Source organism: Podarcis gaigeae (genome assembly GCF_964106915.1).
Source record: "Podarcis gaigeae genome assembly, chromosome: 11".
Lineage (NCBI taxonomy): Eukaryota > Metazoa > Chordata > Lepidosauria > Squamata > Lacertidae > Podarcis > Podarcis gaigeae.
The window spans coordinates 27,481,722-27,494,825 of NC_139687.1; the positions used below are offsets into that span (position 1 = coordinate 27,481,722).

The 13,104-nt window shown below is 42.6% G+C and overlaps 1 long non-coding RNA gene across 1 annotated transcript; it reads right to left on the reverse strand.

Annotated features, from left to right (window-relative positions):
* Window positions 1–3,008: 3,008 nt before the first annotated feature.
* On the reverse strand, window positions 3,009–12,652 carry LOC310827031. Its single transcript, XR_014556151.1, has 3 exons — window positions 12,628–12,652; window positions 4,973–5,089; window positions 3,009–3,053 (listed from the first exon to the last, which is right to left on the reverse strand). It is a non-coding gene; the product is annotated as an uncharacterized lncRNA (long non-coding RNA).
* Window positions 12,653–13,104: the final 452 nt, after the last annotated feature.

The following is a 13,104-nucleotide window of genomic DNA, read 5'->3' on the forward strand; positions in this document are numbered from 1 at the left end:
AAAAGGATTACATTCAAATCTGGATGATTCCACATGGGATACACACATTCTTGCCCCCACAGCACAGTAGCTTTGTAATATTTTGCTCTCTATATTGAAAATGCATTTAGTGTATGCCTTTCAATACTGTTACTGTTACGGTTACTGTTTTCTGCAAATACACCTCCCCTGTTACTTTGCAAATATCAGATTAAACTATAAGGGGGAAGGAATGAAAAATTAATTTAGTTACAATGCACCATTATCTATCTGTTCTGACATAAACCCCAGAAGAGGTGTCCTGCTTATCCATCATTTGTCAAGCATTTCAATAATTTTGCATTTTACCTTGGCAAGTGTAAGTGTAAATATCTCTAGGTATCTTGGCAAAGGCGCCAATGTAATTTTATGTCTTCTCTTAGCTCTGCTCAAACCTCCCAGGTACTCCTCATAATGATAGACACTCAGGGGCTTAATTTTTTTTAAAAAAAAATAATAATGCTGCTTTTTACCATAAATTTTGTTACATCCCACCTGTTTACATCACTCATCCCCCTTAGCCTATTAAAACTGGAAAACAAATGAAGACCGAGTGACATGCCTCTGCTTTTGGTGCTATTGTACTCTGGAAGACATTGCTTTGTACTTCTGATGTTGTCTCCCTTAGAGTCTCATGGTTTTTACAATTGTTGACTTTGATCATCTGCTACTGTGCACCCCCTGCATCTCCCCCAAATCTGCTCCAGAGGATTGGGGGAGCTCCTAGAACATGGGTAGGCAAACTAAGGCCCGGGGGCCGGATTTGGCACAATCGCATTCTAAATCTGGCCCGCAGACGGTCCGGGAATCAATGTGTTTTTATATGAGTAGAATGTGTGCTTTTAAAAAAAAATGCATTTCTGGGTTATTTGTGGGGGATAGGAATTCGTTCACCCCCCCCCAAAAAAAAATATAGTCCAGCCCCCCACAAGGTCTGAGGGACAGGGGACCGGTCCCCTGCTGAAAAAGTTTGCTGATCCCTGCCCTAGAACAAATTAAGGGGCATGATGTTCCTTTGCACAAGTAGAAATCCTTGTGCTGGCAGGATAGATGAATTATCACTACTTTGGATTCCACTCCATACTTCTGCATTCATTTCTTGAAAAGTAAAAATAATGCATGTATTTTGGCCCCCTCAATATTTGTTTTAATGAGATGGCCCTTCACGTATCGCAGCTCCAGTGGCTGGCTCCTCCAGGGTGTTCAGTCTCCTCCATCATGCGTGCATTACACACACGCACAATGCGCAATGCGTATGTTGTCGTGTGTGTGCAATGCACGAGGGGCCCCTTCAATCTTGGGGACAATGTGGCACCTCTGCACATGGTTGGTAATCTCTGCAGCTTCCCATGCTTAAAGTCAAGCTGAGGAGCTCGTGGTTTTTTTAGGGAACACCAGGAAAGGGTCGTTGAGATGGGTGGGGAAATGTAGGAAAAGACTCTCACAAACACTCGCTGCCCACCTCAAAAGTAAGGCAAGTACCAGTGGCGTAGCGTGGGTTGTCAGCACCCGGGGCAAAGCAAGTAATTTGCACCCCCTAACCCGTGGATTTGCGCCCCCCCCAACCCGTGGATTTGCGCCCCCTAACCCTAACCCCCAGATGTTGTGCCCGGTGAGGCCAGCCCCCCTGCACCCCCCACGCTACGCCACTGGCAAGTACAACAAAAAGCCCTGTGCACACCTGAAGAATTTCAGAGAAATGTCCTCTTTCCTTTTGACATTTTGCAAATGCACAGTGCCAGATTTATGTATAAGCTAAACAAGCTATAGCTTAGGGCCCCACTCTCTTGGGGGCCCACCAAAAATTTAAAGGACAAAAAAAACCTGGATGTACATTTCCAAAATATAAGATAAAAACAAATAAAATAAAATCTACACACAGCAACAATGTTTTGTGTTGTGTAGGATCCTATGATGCAAGTAATGGGCCCCGCCTGCTATATAAAGGGCCCTATTACATTCAGTAGCTTGGGGCCTCAACAAACCTAAATACGGCCCTGCAAATGCAATTTATTTTCTTATTAACTGGTGGCAAACAGTTGGGCAGGGGGAGCACAGGAGAAATTTTCAGCACAGCACTAATTTTAATATTTGCTTTTGCAGCTTCCAGTACTTGTTCATAAGTGGGGCGTGGGGTATAGAGCTGGTAAAGAAGAAGAAGAGGTAATGACTCATACTTCTTAAAATCTGGCTGGGGTGGTGTGGGAAGTGGGACCTGCCAAGATCATCCTTGCTGAGATATGCTCAGAGAATATTACTGTGGCAAAAGCAATGAGGAAGGTTATTTTAAGAACCTGCTTTGAATTGAAATCCATTCTTTACTCCGATGATATACTGTTGATGGGCGGAGGGGGGAGAGAATGAATCCAAATGTGTCATGCAACACATGGAGGCCGAAACCTTATTTTTAGTGACAATCTAAAAGCAATAACATGAAATGATTCATTGCTTCCCATTGCCCTTGGACAGCTGGCTCCATACTTTAATCTATGTTAGCTCAAGTGGGTTAATACAAATTTCACGTCAATCTTTCCATGCTGTTGCCATTGCGGGGTTCTTAGTCCTGTGTAACCAATAACCATAGTATTGATCTCCTTCACCTTGTTCAGACTCTTAATTTTGTTTTCATTGAGGGAGTTACTAAATATTTTAAAGAAATACTCAATTGTTAGTGTGTGCAAGTTTGCTCGGTTAAAGCAATCATGTAAAACCAGAAAGGATTTTTTTAGCCCTTGAGCAGGAAAAAATAAATAAATGAAGATGATTGTGGGCTTGTAGCCACACTTTGAGATGGAATTCCTATGCGCTTAGTGTAAATATTTAGGGTACTAGAGGCAACAGGGATGGAATCTGTGCAGAGTAATACAATACTGAGAATCCTGACAGCTGTAACTGACCATCGTGGTAGGGGGAGACTTGGTGCAATACCTGAGCTTCCTTCTCACACCCCCTTCTCTGCCAATGAACCAACACAGCTGCCTTTCTGAGGGATTAGGGAACCCATCAGTCATGATTAAAATAGCACATGTAGACATCTGAAAGGAACAGAAAATGAGACTCATTCTAGGGCTATGAGAACAAATGAAATTAAAGCATTATACAGTGTTCCTGAATTAGACAAAGAATATATCAGCATCAAAGTCAACTGAGTGACAGCAGCAGCGATGGAACAGGTGAGATCCATCACATAAACAGTGAAAGGTCTTATTCTGTGCACAACAATAATGTCTCACATCAAATGTAAAAAAAAGACCCTACAGCTTGGGGGGGAAAAGACAATGCATGTTCTTTTGTTAATCAAGAAAATCTTTAATAAACATTATTATTTTTAAAAAGGTATTTTGTAGTCTTGTGGTTGCAGACAACAAGCAGATACCTTGAAGTGAAAGGGGGAAGTCAGAATAACAAGCAGAAATACAGAAATGGGAAAAAAGACCAAGAATGCTTTTGCACAAAAGGGTTTTGCAGATCTGCAGGTAATTAGAGTTCTCTCACATTCATGTGTATTTCAATTAAGTAATAAAACGTGACAGGGATTATGTTTCTGGGTGACAGAAGCAGGCACTGTGGGCGTTGCTTCTTAATGGGAAGTCATCTAGAAGTGTAACAGCTCCTCTCCATGTATAAATTCTCAAAAAATAAGAAGCTGTGCTTAAGCTGCTACAAGTGCACTGTAATCCTGAACTCCCTTACCTGGGAATCAGCATTAAGCACAGTGGAAATTACTTCTGAGAAAACATGTGTGGGATTATGCTATGGAATTCTATCAGGAACTCCCAGACTTTTGTGGGAGGAGGGAGGGAAGGGGTGTCCTAGCAAAGGCATTCCCACACACTATCATTCCAGAATGGATAGATGCCCCTAGCTTTGATTTCTGCGTCCCTTGTTTATTTATGTAGAGTTTTAGTCTCCCCTCACTCTATCCACCCATACAGAATAATTATTTTATTTATTTCTCAACATTTATATACCACTTAATTGTAAAAACAAAAACCTGAAACAAACACAACAACCCTCTGAGGGGTTTACCAATAGATTACAACATAAACATTATCATTTAAAAAACAACAACTTTAAAAACAAGTATTTTTAAATGTTCAAAAGATAATTCAAGTGAGCAGCAAAACAGCCCACCACACAGGCCACTGCTACAGAAGGCTAAAAGATAAAAGGGATGCAGTGTTACTCAATAACACCACAAACATTTTCCCAACAGCTTGTAGGCACAAAAGAACTGCTAACGCTTTCCATGAAAGGTTTACGAAAATGACTGTCCTGGTGAAAATTCAAGATTCAATGTACACATAAACATCTTCAGCATGTACGTTTCAGGGTTATGAGGTGCAATTGGGATTCTGTCCCTCGGTTTCTTTTAAAAGCACTTTAAATTGGCTGAGTGGTAGAGGAAAGTGTCTACAAGGAACCATGCAAGGCGCTTTGTTATTGCTCCCAGAACTTTTAACTTACCCAAGTGGTCTCCGTGGTGTGCCTGTTCCCTAAGCATGGCCATTTGAAATACTAAATGGATGATTTCACATGAAGCCTCTCACGATCTGAGTCAAACTGATCTGGCTGATGACATGATGCAACATTCAGACTAGAGAATGGCATTGACAAAAGTTATTCCTTGGTGCCTCGGCATTATTCACTTCAGTGGGTGCTGTGTAATGCAGGCCATTGCTCTTGTGGGAATGTTCAAGGTGGCAGGAGAGGATATATTGTTTATTAAAATCCTTCCTAACTTGTGCTAGCAAGTTCCTTTACTTAGCAGAGTTTACATTCCACTTTTCACAATGCAGCAAATAGCTGGTTGCAGGTTCATGTGAGCCTCTCACTATTATACAATTCAGTCTGTCTCAGATTGAATTGTATGTTCCTATTAAGTTCCCTTGAATCCCTCTTTAAAAAATAAATATGCCACAATCTTATTCAAAGTCAATAAAAGTTTACTTACATCAGTTCACCGTTGGATTCCTGAAGGCAGACTTTGTTGTTGTTTAGTCGTTTAGTCATGTCCGACTCTTTGTGACCCCATGGACCAGAGTACACCAGGCACTCCCGTCTTCCACTGCTTCCCGCAGTTTGGTCAAACTCATGTTAGTAGCTTCGAGAACACTGTCCAACCACCCCGTCCTCTGTTGTCCCCTTCTCCTTGTGCCCTCTGTCTTTCCCAACATCAGGGTCTTTTCCAGGGAGTCTTCTCTTCTCATGAGGTAGCCAAAGTATTGGAGCCTCAGCTTCATGATCTGTCCTTCCAGTGAGCACTCAGGGCTGATTTCCTTCAGAATGGAGAGGTTTGATCTTCTTGCAGTCCATGGGACTCTCAAGAGATCTAGTTACAAATATATACATGTGGATCTAGCCCATATGGGGGAATAATTCCAGTGCTTCTGCTAGCTGAGAGCTAGCAAAGCAGTCCTAGCTAAAAGCTGGTCAAACGATGAAGGAAGTCAGAAAGAGGTGGGTAGTGCTGCGTGACTCATCCTTTTGTTACCTGGACAGGTAAGGTCACGCCCACCTTCTATCACATGCAAAAGGAAGGATGCTCCAGCCAGGAGGAATAGGAAGTTTCGACTGGCTGGACCAAACATTCCCTTGCATGTCTTCTCTAGCATTACAATGAATGTTGTACTTGACTACCTCTCATGGATCACATCCCACAGCTCTGTGGAGAGTTCAAAAAGGAATGACTTCCCTTAAAAACAAAACCAGCCAGTGCATCCATCTCAGGGGCCTGATAGTCATCCCTCCACAGCTTGCCACTCTTCCAGCAGATGACATTGTGAGGGAACCCCACCTTACTGAGACCCCCCCCCCAAAAAAAAATATGGAAGTGTGGGCAGCCAGGGAGGCTGCAGAGAAATAAAGATTGTTTAATGGAAAGGAAAGGGCACGTATCACCCAGCAACAATATGATGACCTCCACCCTTTTTATGAAGAACTTCTAAATCACTCTGCAATGAGGTGGGGAGGTGGAGAGCTCTTTTACAGAGGAAGAAACTTTTGAGAAATTGGCAGACATGTTTCAGTACTCCAGTTTGGAAAACTGCAGTTCAGTTCTCCCACCAGCCATGGCAATTTCCAGGAGATGTAATTCCACTTCTTTGTTTTCCCCAACACACCTTCAGTGGCCCCCTAAGCATGCTCAGTCCTCACTGGGCTGGGTATTTTGAATTCGTATCCCTAGCTGAATGAAAAGGTATTTTATTATGACCCTGAAAATTGAAAATGAGCAAAACCTGCAAACTCGGACCTGCTGTCCCTTCCACCTCCATTAGGTTTTGTTTTCAGTTTCTTGTTTTTGTTGTATTGTTACAAACAAACAAAAACAACCAAACTTCATTAAAATATTAATAAAAACAAAAACATTGAGTTTTCCCTGTGCACACTGATCTTTCCCTCTTGTTTTTTGGCTGCCCTGTTTTGGCTCCAATCCTGTCAGCACCTCAGTTCACTTTTAGAAGGAGCAATATTATTATTTTTCTAACTTTCCTAAGACATAGTAGCTTGCAGAGAAAACAAACCTTCCGGGATATCTAAAAACAGCAGTACATTTTAGAGGTTAAAGCAGAAATCCTGTCTGAAAAAACAAAAAAGGTCATTTAGTGTTTGTCTATCCAGTACTGTCTCCTTAAAACTTTATAAAGTCCAATATTAGCCATTTTGTCCCGCGGTACACAAATGACATAAGGCATTAATATTAGGCACCGGACAAATCTCATTAAGCCATTAGGTCCCAACAGGGGGTAATTATATTTTTATCACAAGACAATCACAATTCTGAAGGAAAGAGGAGCACCCAGCTGTGCCTTGTGCCCTGGGGGCATCATTATGCCTTGATAACCTCACCTGTGCAACTGTCAGGTTTCATTGCCCAATTAATTTGCCTCCATAGATTGTTCAATAAAATGCCCCCTACAGTAATTTCAAATGATTTAATGACTTTATGTCATTTGGATTAACATGAGATGTTGCGGGCCTCAAAAACTCACCTTCTGTTTGCCAAGCCAATTTCCCTGTACCTCGATCTGCTAGTTTCCTATCAAGAGTACAGGAGGGAGTTTTATAGTCTTCAATTATTTGTACATCCCAACCTCCTTGCGAGTCGTCGTCCACCCACCCCTGTTTAAGGATGCTCTGTTCAAAATTCAAATTAATTGTGCAAAGTTTAAAAGTGTATGACATTTCGTGGCATCTCTGCTCCGTGTCGTTTACTTGGGTTAGACTGCTGGGAAAGGGACTGAAAATTTGAGGCGAAAGCAAACAATACATTAAAGTGCATTCCTGGGTCATCTAGTTTGGCCTTTTTGCTGCCAGAGATCCAATATGATAAGTGCTAGGCAGGAGATTTGGTAACAGAGGATGTGGCGATACATGCTTTTTGATTATTGGATAGATCTGGTGTTGCATGGCAAGTTCCCGCCTCCCCCCAGTAGGAATATTATTTTAGGTTAATGGGCTAAAAATGGCCACAACTTTATTGGTTACAGGTAAGAGCGGTATTGACTTAGGCATTGGTCCTATCAGACTATCCGGCTTCAGCCTGTTTGCTTGAAAACCGGGAAGGGTTAACACCAGCAGAGGGAGCCCTGCTGATGCACATCAACTAGGAACTCCCCCGGGGTCACCGCTCGGGGGCTCGCTTTAGGCCCTGGCCTCCATAGGCTTTGGACGAGGCCACGCCGCCCAGAATCCTTTACCGGACTACCCTTCAATATTTGGGGGAGGTGATGGCACTTCGCCCCCCCCCCAACACATCTACATAACAATACCCCTACCAATGCCTAACCACCAAAACCAAAGGAGTTATGACGATTTGCTACAAGGTAGGCGAAAAACCAAATGGCCAGTGCCAATTTGCCAAGTGGAAAAAATTCCTACCAGGCCCCTTAACGGCGACCAACTGAAGTCCATAGCAAGGTCAGAAGGGGAACCTTAAAGGGCGGGTGGGTGGGAAACGATATCAGCTGTGCGGACCCAAGAGGGAGATCCTGGGGCCGCGCTTGCCTTAAATGAGGCAAGCCACACACCCCGAGCCAGCCGATTGGCTGGCTCAGGGGATAATACGGCCCAAGGAGTCCCCTGATCACGCGGAGCTGGAAGTTTTGTTTTCTCCCAGTTCTCATTATCCCAGACTTTGCCACATTTCTGCATTAGTTTGCGAATGTTATTTTTAAAAGTCTTCCTGAAAATTCAGCAGGTTAGTGGGCATAACTCCTAATACACCCATTGTCATATGCAATTTTGCCTAACATCATACCCCGTAAGTGTCCTAGATAAACTGGGACATCTCATTTTTTACCACAAGAGCACGGCGGCCATTTTGGTCGCAATTTCACAGTGAGATTTCCTCCTGAAAAAGCACTTTTCAGGGCTGCAGTCTTGCCTGGTGCCCGAAAATGCAGGTTTGTGGGCACCATACAAGATCATAGAAACCAGAATGACTGCCATGCTCTTGCAATGTAGTTTCATGTGTTATTTTCAGTAGTATATGTGATTTTATGCACACTGTCTCCTCATATCCATCATTTCCAAAGGATTTCATTTTTGTTTATGTGCAGGATTTGTGAAGGAACCTACATTCCACCAAAACACATACAAACATTCAGTATTTGTTAGGTGTTGCTGAGATGTACACCAAGAGATTTTTCTGACTGTCCTATACAGAGAAACAAAGACAGGAGGTTTGCGATGAGAGAGGATTGAAAGTGATGAAGAAAGAACATTATGGGAGATTCAAGAAAAGTAAAGTGGGGGGAGGAAAGTGACATGACAACACATTTTGTGCAGGATAACATTTTCTGTTTAACAGAATGCATCACCTGGAGAGCTCAGCTGGAAATACTCCACAACGTGAGTATGTTTAATTCATATCCGATACTTCAAGAAAAAAGAAATGGGGTGACAAATTCCTGTATTAGGTTCAGACTGGAGATGCAAGATTGAGACAATATAAGTGGCAAAAGTCAGAGAAATGAAACATTCCACCTGAACCGATGAGCATTTTCAGCAGTAGCGCAATTTGATGGGTGAGCAGGATTAAAGCTTTTGCTGTTACGAAAGGATAAAGATGAAGTGAAGAAGTTGTGCCAGTTTCTCTCCTGGATAAAGCCTGCGGGGAAAGAGATTGGCATTTCCTAGCTGGCCAAAGCCTCGCTCAAAATAAAGAGAGGCAAACTGAGTTATCTAAGGTTAGGTTTCCTGGGCAACCCATTTCAACGTTGGAGTTTTAATAGGGTCAAGGTGAGTGTTTCCCCACAAATAGCCTTTGGCTGCAGAAATGAAAGAGCATGGCATAACATTAATTCTTCAGCAGGAAACTTCTCAGAAATCTATCTCCCCCTAGAAAAGCAGGGAAGCTTAACTTTGATCCTCACTGAACGTAGGGATAATATAGGTTAATACACGAAACCAATCAGCCAAATGGATCTACTGTTTTGGAATGGCATTGGAGAAGTGATACAAAGTAGCCCCAAATGTGCTAAGATTATCTGGTGGGACAATGAATGAATACCACATTCCAGAAGACAACCACATACCAGAAGAAAGTATCATTTGCTTAAGATATCCTACAGGGGGGAACATAGGGTTGTAACCAATGCTACTGAATCTTAACCCCCTCTCTCCTGCTTCCCATACACTCTCAAAATCTGCTGCAGATGGGTTGGGGGACTCCCTAGAGAATATTTTTGTGGGGGGCACATGGCAAAAGGAAAGACGTGTCCCATGGCATGAGAGGAATGCTGTTTGCATACAACCTATAATAAGCTTCATTTTACTAGGACAGGCTATTTGACCATCTGTCCCAGTATTTGTTTATTCGGACTGGCAAGTTCTGAACTACTGATCTTACACATCATCTGCCACCTGATTCTTTTCTTTTCTTTTCTTTACCTGGATATGCCAGGGACTGATCCTGGTACTTCATGTAGGCAAAGAATGTCATCTGCCACTGAACTATGTCCCTCCTGGTTATTTTTCAGCCTTCCTCACAGGGAATGGCTGAGTGAAATAAATTTTAAACAGGGAGCACAGGTTCTTAGAAGAAACGTTTATATGCTTCAGGATAAACTCACTCAGCAGTTTAGCTCCTGGTCTTTCGCGGGGCTTGAGTCTCTACTTACTTATTTAGGAACCTCAGGTTAAAGAAGTAAAAAAAGAAATTTATGGTGAGATCTGATACTTCCGCCCAGCCAAGAGTCACTGGAGAGGAATTTAGACATGCAACACTTTCAGTCATGAGTGATGCCTGGCAGGCCTAATGTATGAGTGTCATGTGAGCAGAAGAATACTAATGATCCTTTTCCACACTTCCCAAGATGATCTAAGAAAATAAATCCTATATTAATGTTTGGAGAGATAAGCTTATGACTTCCATTAGGAAACAGGGAATGGGAAATAAGGAATGGGGCTCTTGTGTTTACATCAATAACACATAGCTTGACTCTGGAAACTGTAATTGTAAGTCGCTTTACTTGGAGGTGAATCAAACAGAAGTCAATAGGACTTAACATACATGCAATGAAAGTAGGATCAGGATGCAAGAGTGTTTAGGATCAGGGTGCAAAACTCAACAAGGTGAAATATTTGCCCATCCCCAAAATTGCAAATTCTGAAATACATCAGTTTCCTCATTTCTTCCTGTAGACAACTTGTAACAACACTCATCTTCATGCATGCCTTCAGATGAACACTAACCCTGTGGAGAGGATGGAAAACTATGACCTTCTTGCCCTGCCCTGACGCCAGAGCACCAGCGCCAGCCACACCATCTGTGTGTTGACTGGGATGTGCAAGAAGGAGACCTTACAAATGTATCTGTACGTGGTTAGATGCTCCATGTATGTGCTCAGAAGCTCTCACTCCCCAATCAGAGGAAATGCCAGAGTGAACAAGCGTTCTGTTTCAAATGCACCACTTAGAAAGCGGGCAATGCCCTTGTCTTAAATGTTGCAAGACTGGTGGGGCAGAGCTCCTAATGTGTGAAGAGGGCTATGGCTTTGGCTGAGTGTCATTTCCTAGCTTGTATGGAAGACGGAAGGGATACAAATATATATCATTTTCTTTTTTCCCTTCTCCTATCTAAAGAGAGATATGTGCACAGAATAATAACTAGAGCTGCCTCGAAGCACTCTGCCAATAATTTCATCACAGTAGGGTTGCCAAGTTGCATCCTAGAAATTGCACCTTTATGCTTAACGGTATCTAAATGACATTGGAGAGGCCACTCCCCGTCCTGATTCTTCACAGCTCCCATTTTTCACCCTCCTCTCAGACGGGATCCAAGAAGGAATAGGGCAGAAAGCATAACGGTAGTGGCAGCATCTCTGACTGTACATGGATTGATAAAACAGGAACATAGGAAGCTGCCTTGCACTGAGTCAAACATTGGTCCCGTTACCTCAGCACAGTCCATACTGACCGGAAATGGTAGTGGCTCTCGAGAGTTTCATAGTCCTATCTGGAGACACCAGGGACTGCACCTGGGACCTTTAGAACACGGATGTGTGTGCTCAACCACTGACTCACAACTTTGAAGGGTGCAATCTCCAAACCACAATCTAGAGAAGCACTATGACATGTTTGAAAGGAGACCAGAATTGCTGGAAATGTCCCCTCCCAACCTTTTCCCAAAATGTTACTCTCCCTGTACACTAAACATTTCACTATAGTCCTTCCTGAGCAAGATTCCTCCTGTGCATATTAATATACTGTCTCTGGAAGCTTGCTTGAGCTAACGTTTTCCTATATTTTATAGGGAAAGTAAAACAAAAAACAAAAACACCTTCATTATGGATTTTCCTTTATTGGGAAGAAGAGGTAAGGGGGGTGGTTGATCTTGCTACTTCTGTTATGTTAGCTTTTCTGATGTGATACTGGATGGCTTTGTTGTGCAATATTTTTCTGCAATAGCTTGGGTGCTTTCATGCACTATCTCGAGCTATTAAGACAAGTGATAATAGAAATTCAATCAATAAATGCCTGTATACTGTCTGTCACATCCCCAGGGAAGCCAGCTACAGAATCAACTCCAACCTCTCTCTCTCTCTCTCTCTCTCTCTCTCTCTCTCTCTCTCTCTGTGTGTGTGTGTGTGTGTGTGTGTGTTTGTGTGTAGTAATAGCAGTGCTTTTTTCTGCAGGGACGCAGGGGTACGCATACCCCTAAACATTTTGTGAATCTAAGTTTGGCCTCATTGAGGGGCAGTATTTGAATATGAGTATGAAAATGGGAGTACCCCTAAATATTTTCTAAGGAAAAAAAGCACTGTATTGACACTGACACACACACACACACACAGAGAGAGAGAGAGAGAGAGAGAGAGAGAGAGAGAGATGTCAATGATGAAGTTGAAATAGTTCACTGAAGCTAGTGCTTAGCCCATAAAATATCTACCAACAATCACCATGAGTTTGTTTAAAAAAAAAAAGGAGGTTAGATTTACACAGGGATTTATATGCAAATATAATTTTGGAAATAATTTTTAAATATCTCTGATAAATTAAAAAGAGCCTACTAGCTAATACCGGGGATGTTAAAACAAACTGAAACAAAGAGATATCATAGTTTTCACAAAGCAAGCAAAGGGGCTCCACCCTGAGTGCAAATACTCACTGAAGGAAGAAAGGTTGTGCCTCTAATGGATTTGATTGCTCTAACAATGACTCTTAACAGGGTGTCTGACAAACTACTTCCTGACAACAACAACAAAATTCCATATTAACGCACGCATGCATCTGATAAAGGAAGCACTCTCGGCATAAGGCTCTGCAGCAAGATGCCTCTGTAAATCGCTGTCAATAATGCTGACAACAACGTATCCCAGACTGAAACACAAGACTCCCCCCGCCCCCACTCCAAACTGAAACATCATCACTACACTAAGGGGAAAGAGTAAGTTGCACCGCTATTTAGAGCATGCTATCTCCCAGATCACAAGAGCGGGAGGGGAGGGGGGAATTCTGCCTTATCTGTGTGATCGAGTGATTGTAAATAATAAATCACTGGGTTTTGCACATTCAAAATGTACACATTCCTAATGCCTTTGTGATCACCTTCTTTTTGGCAAGCATGGAGGTTTCGCTGCC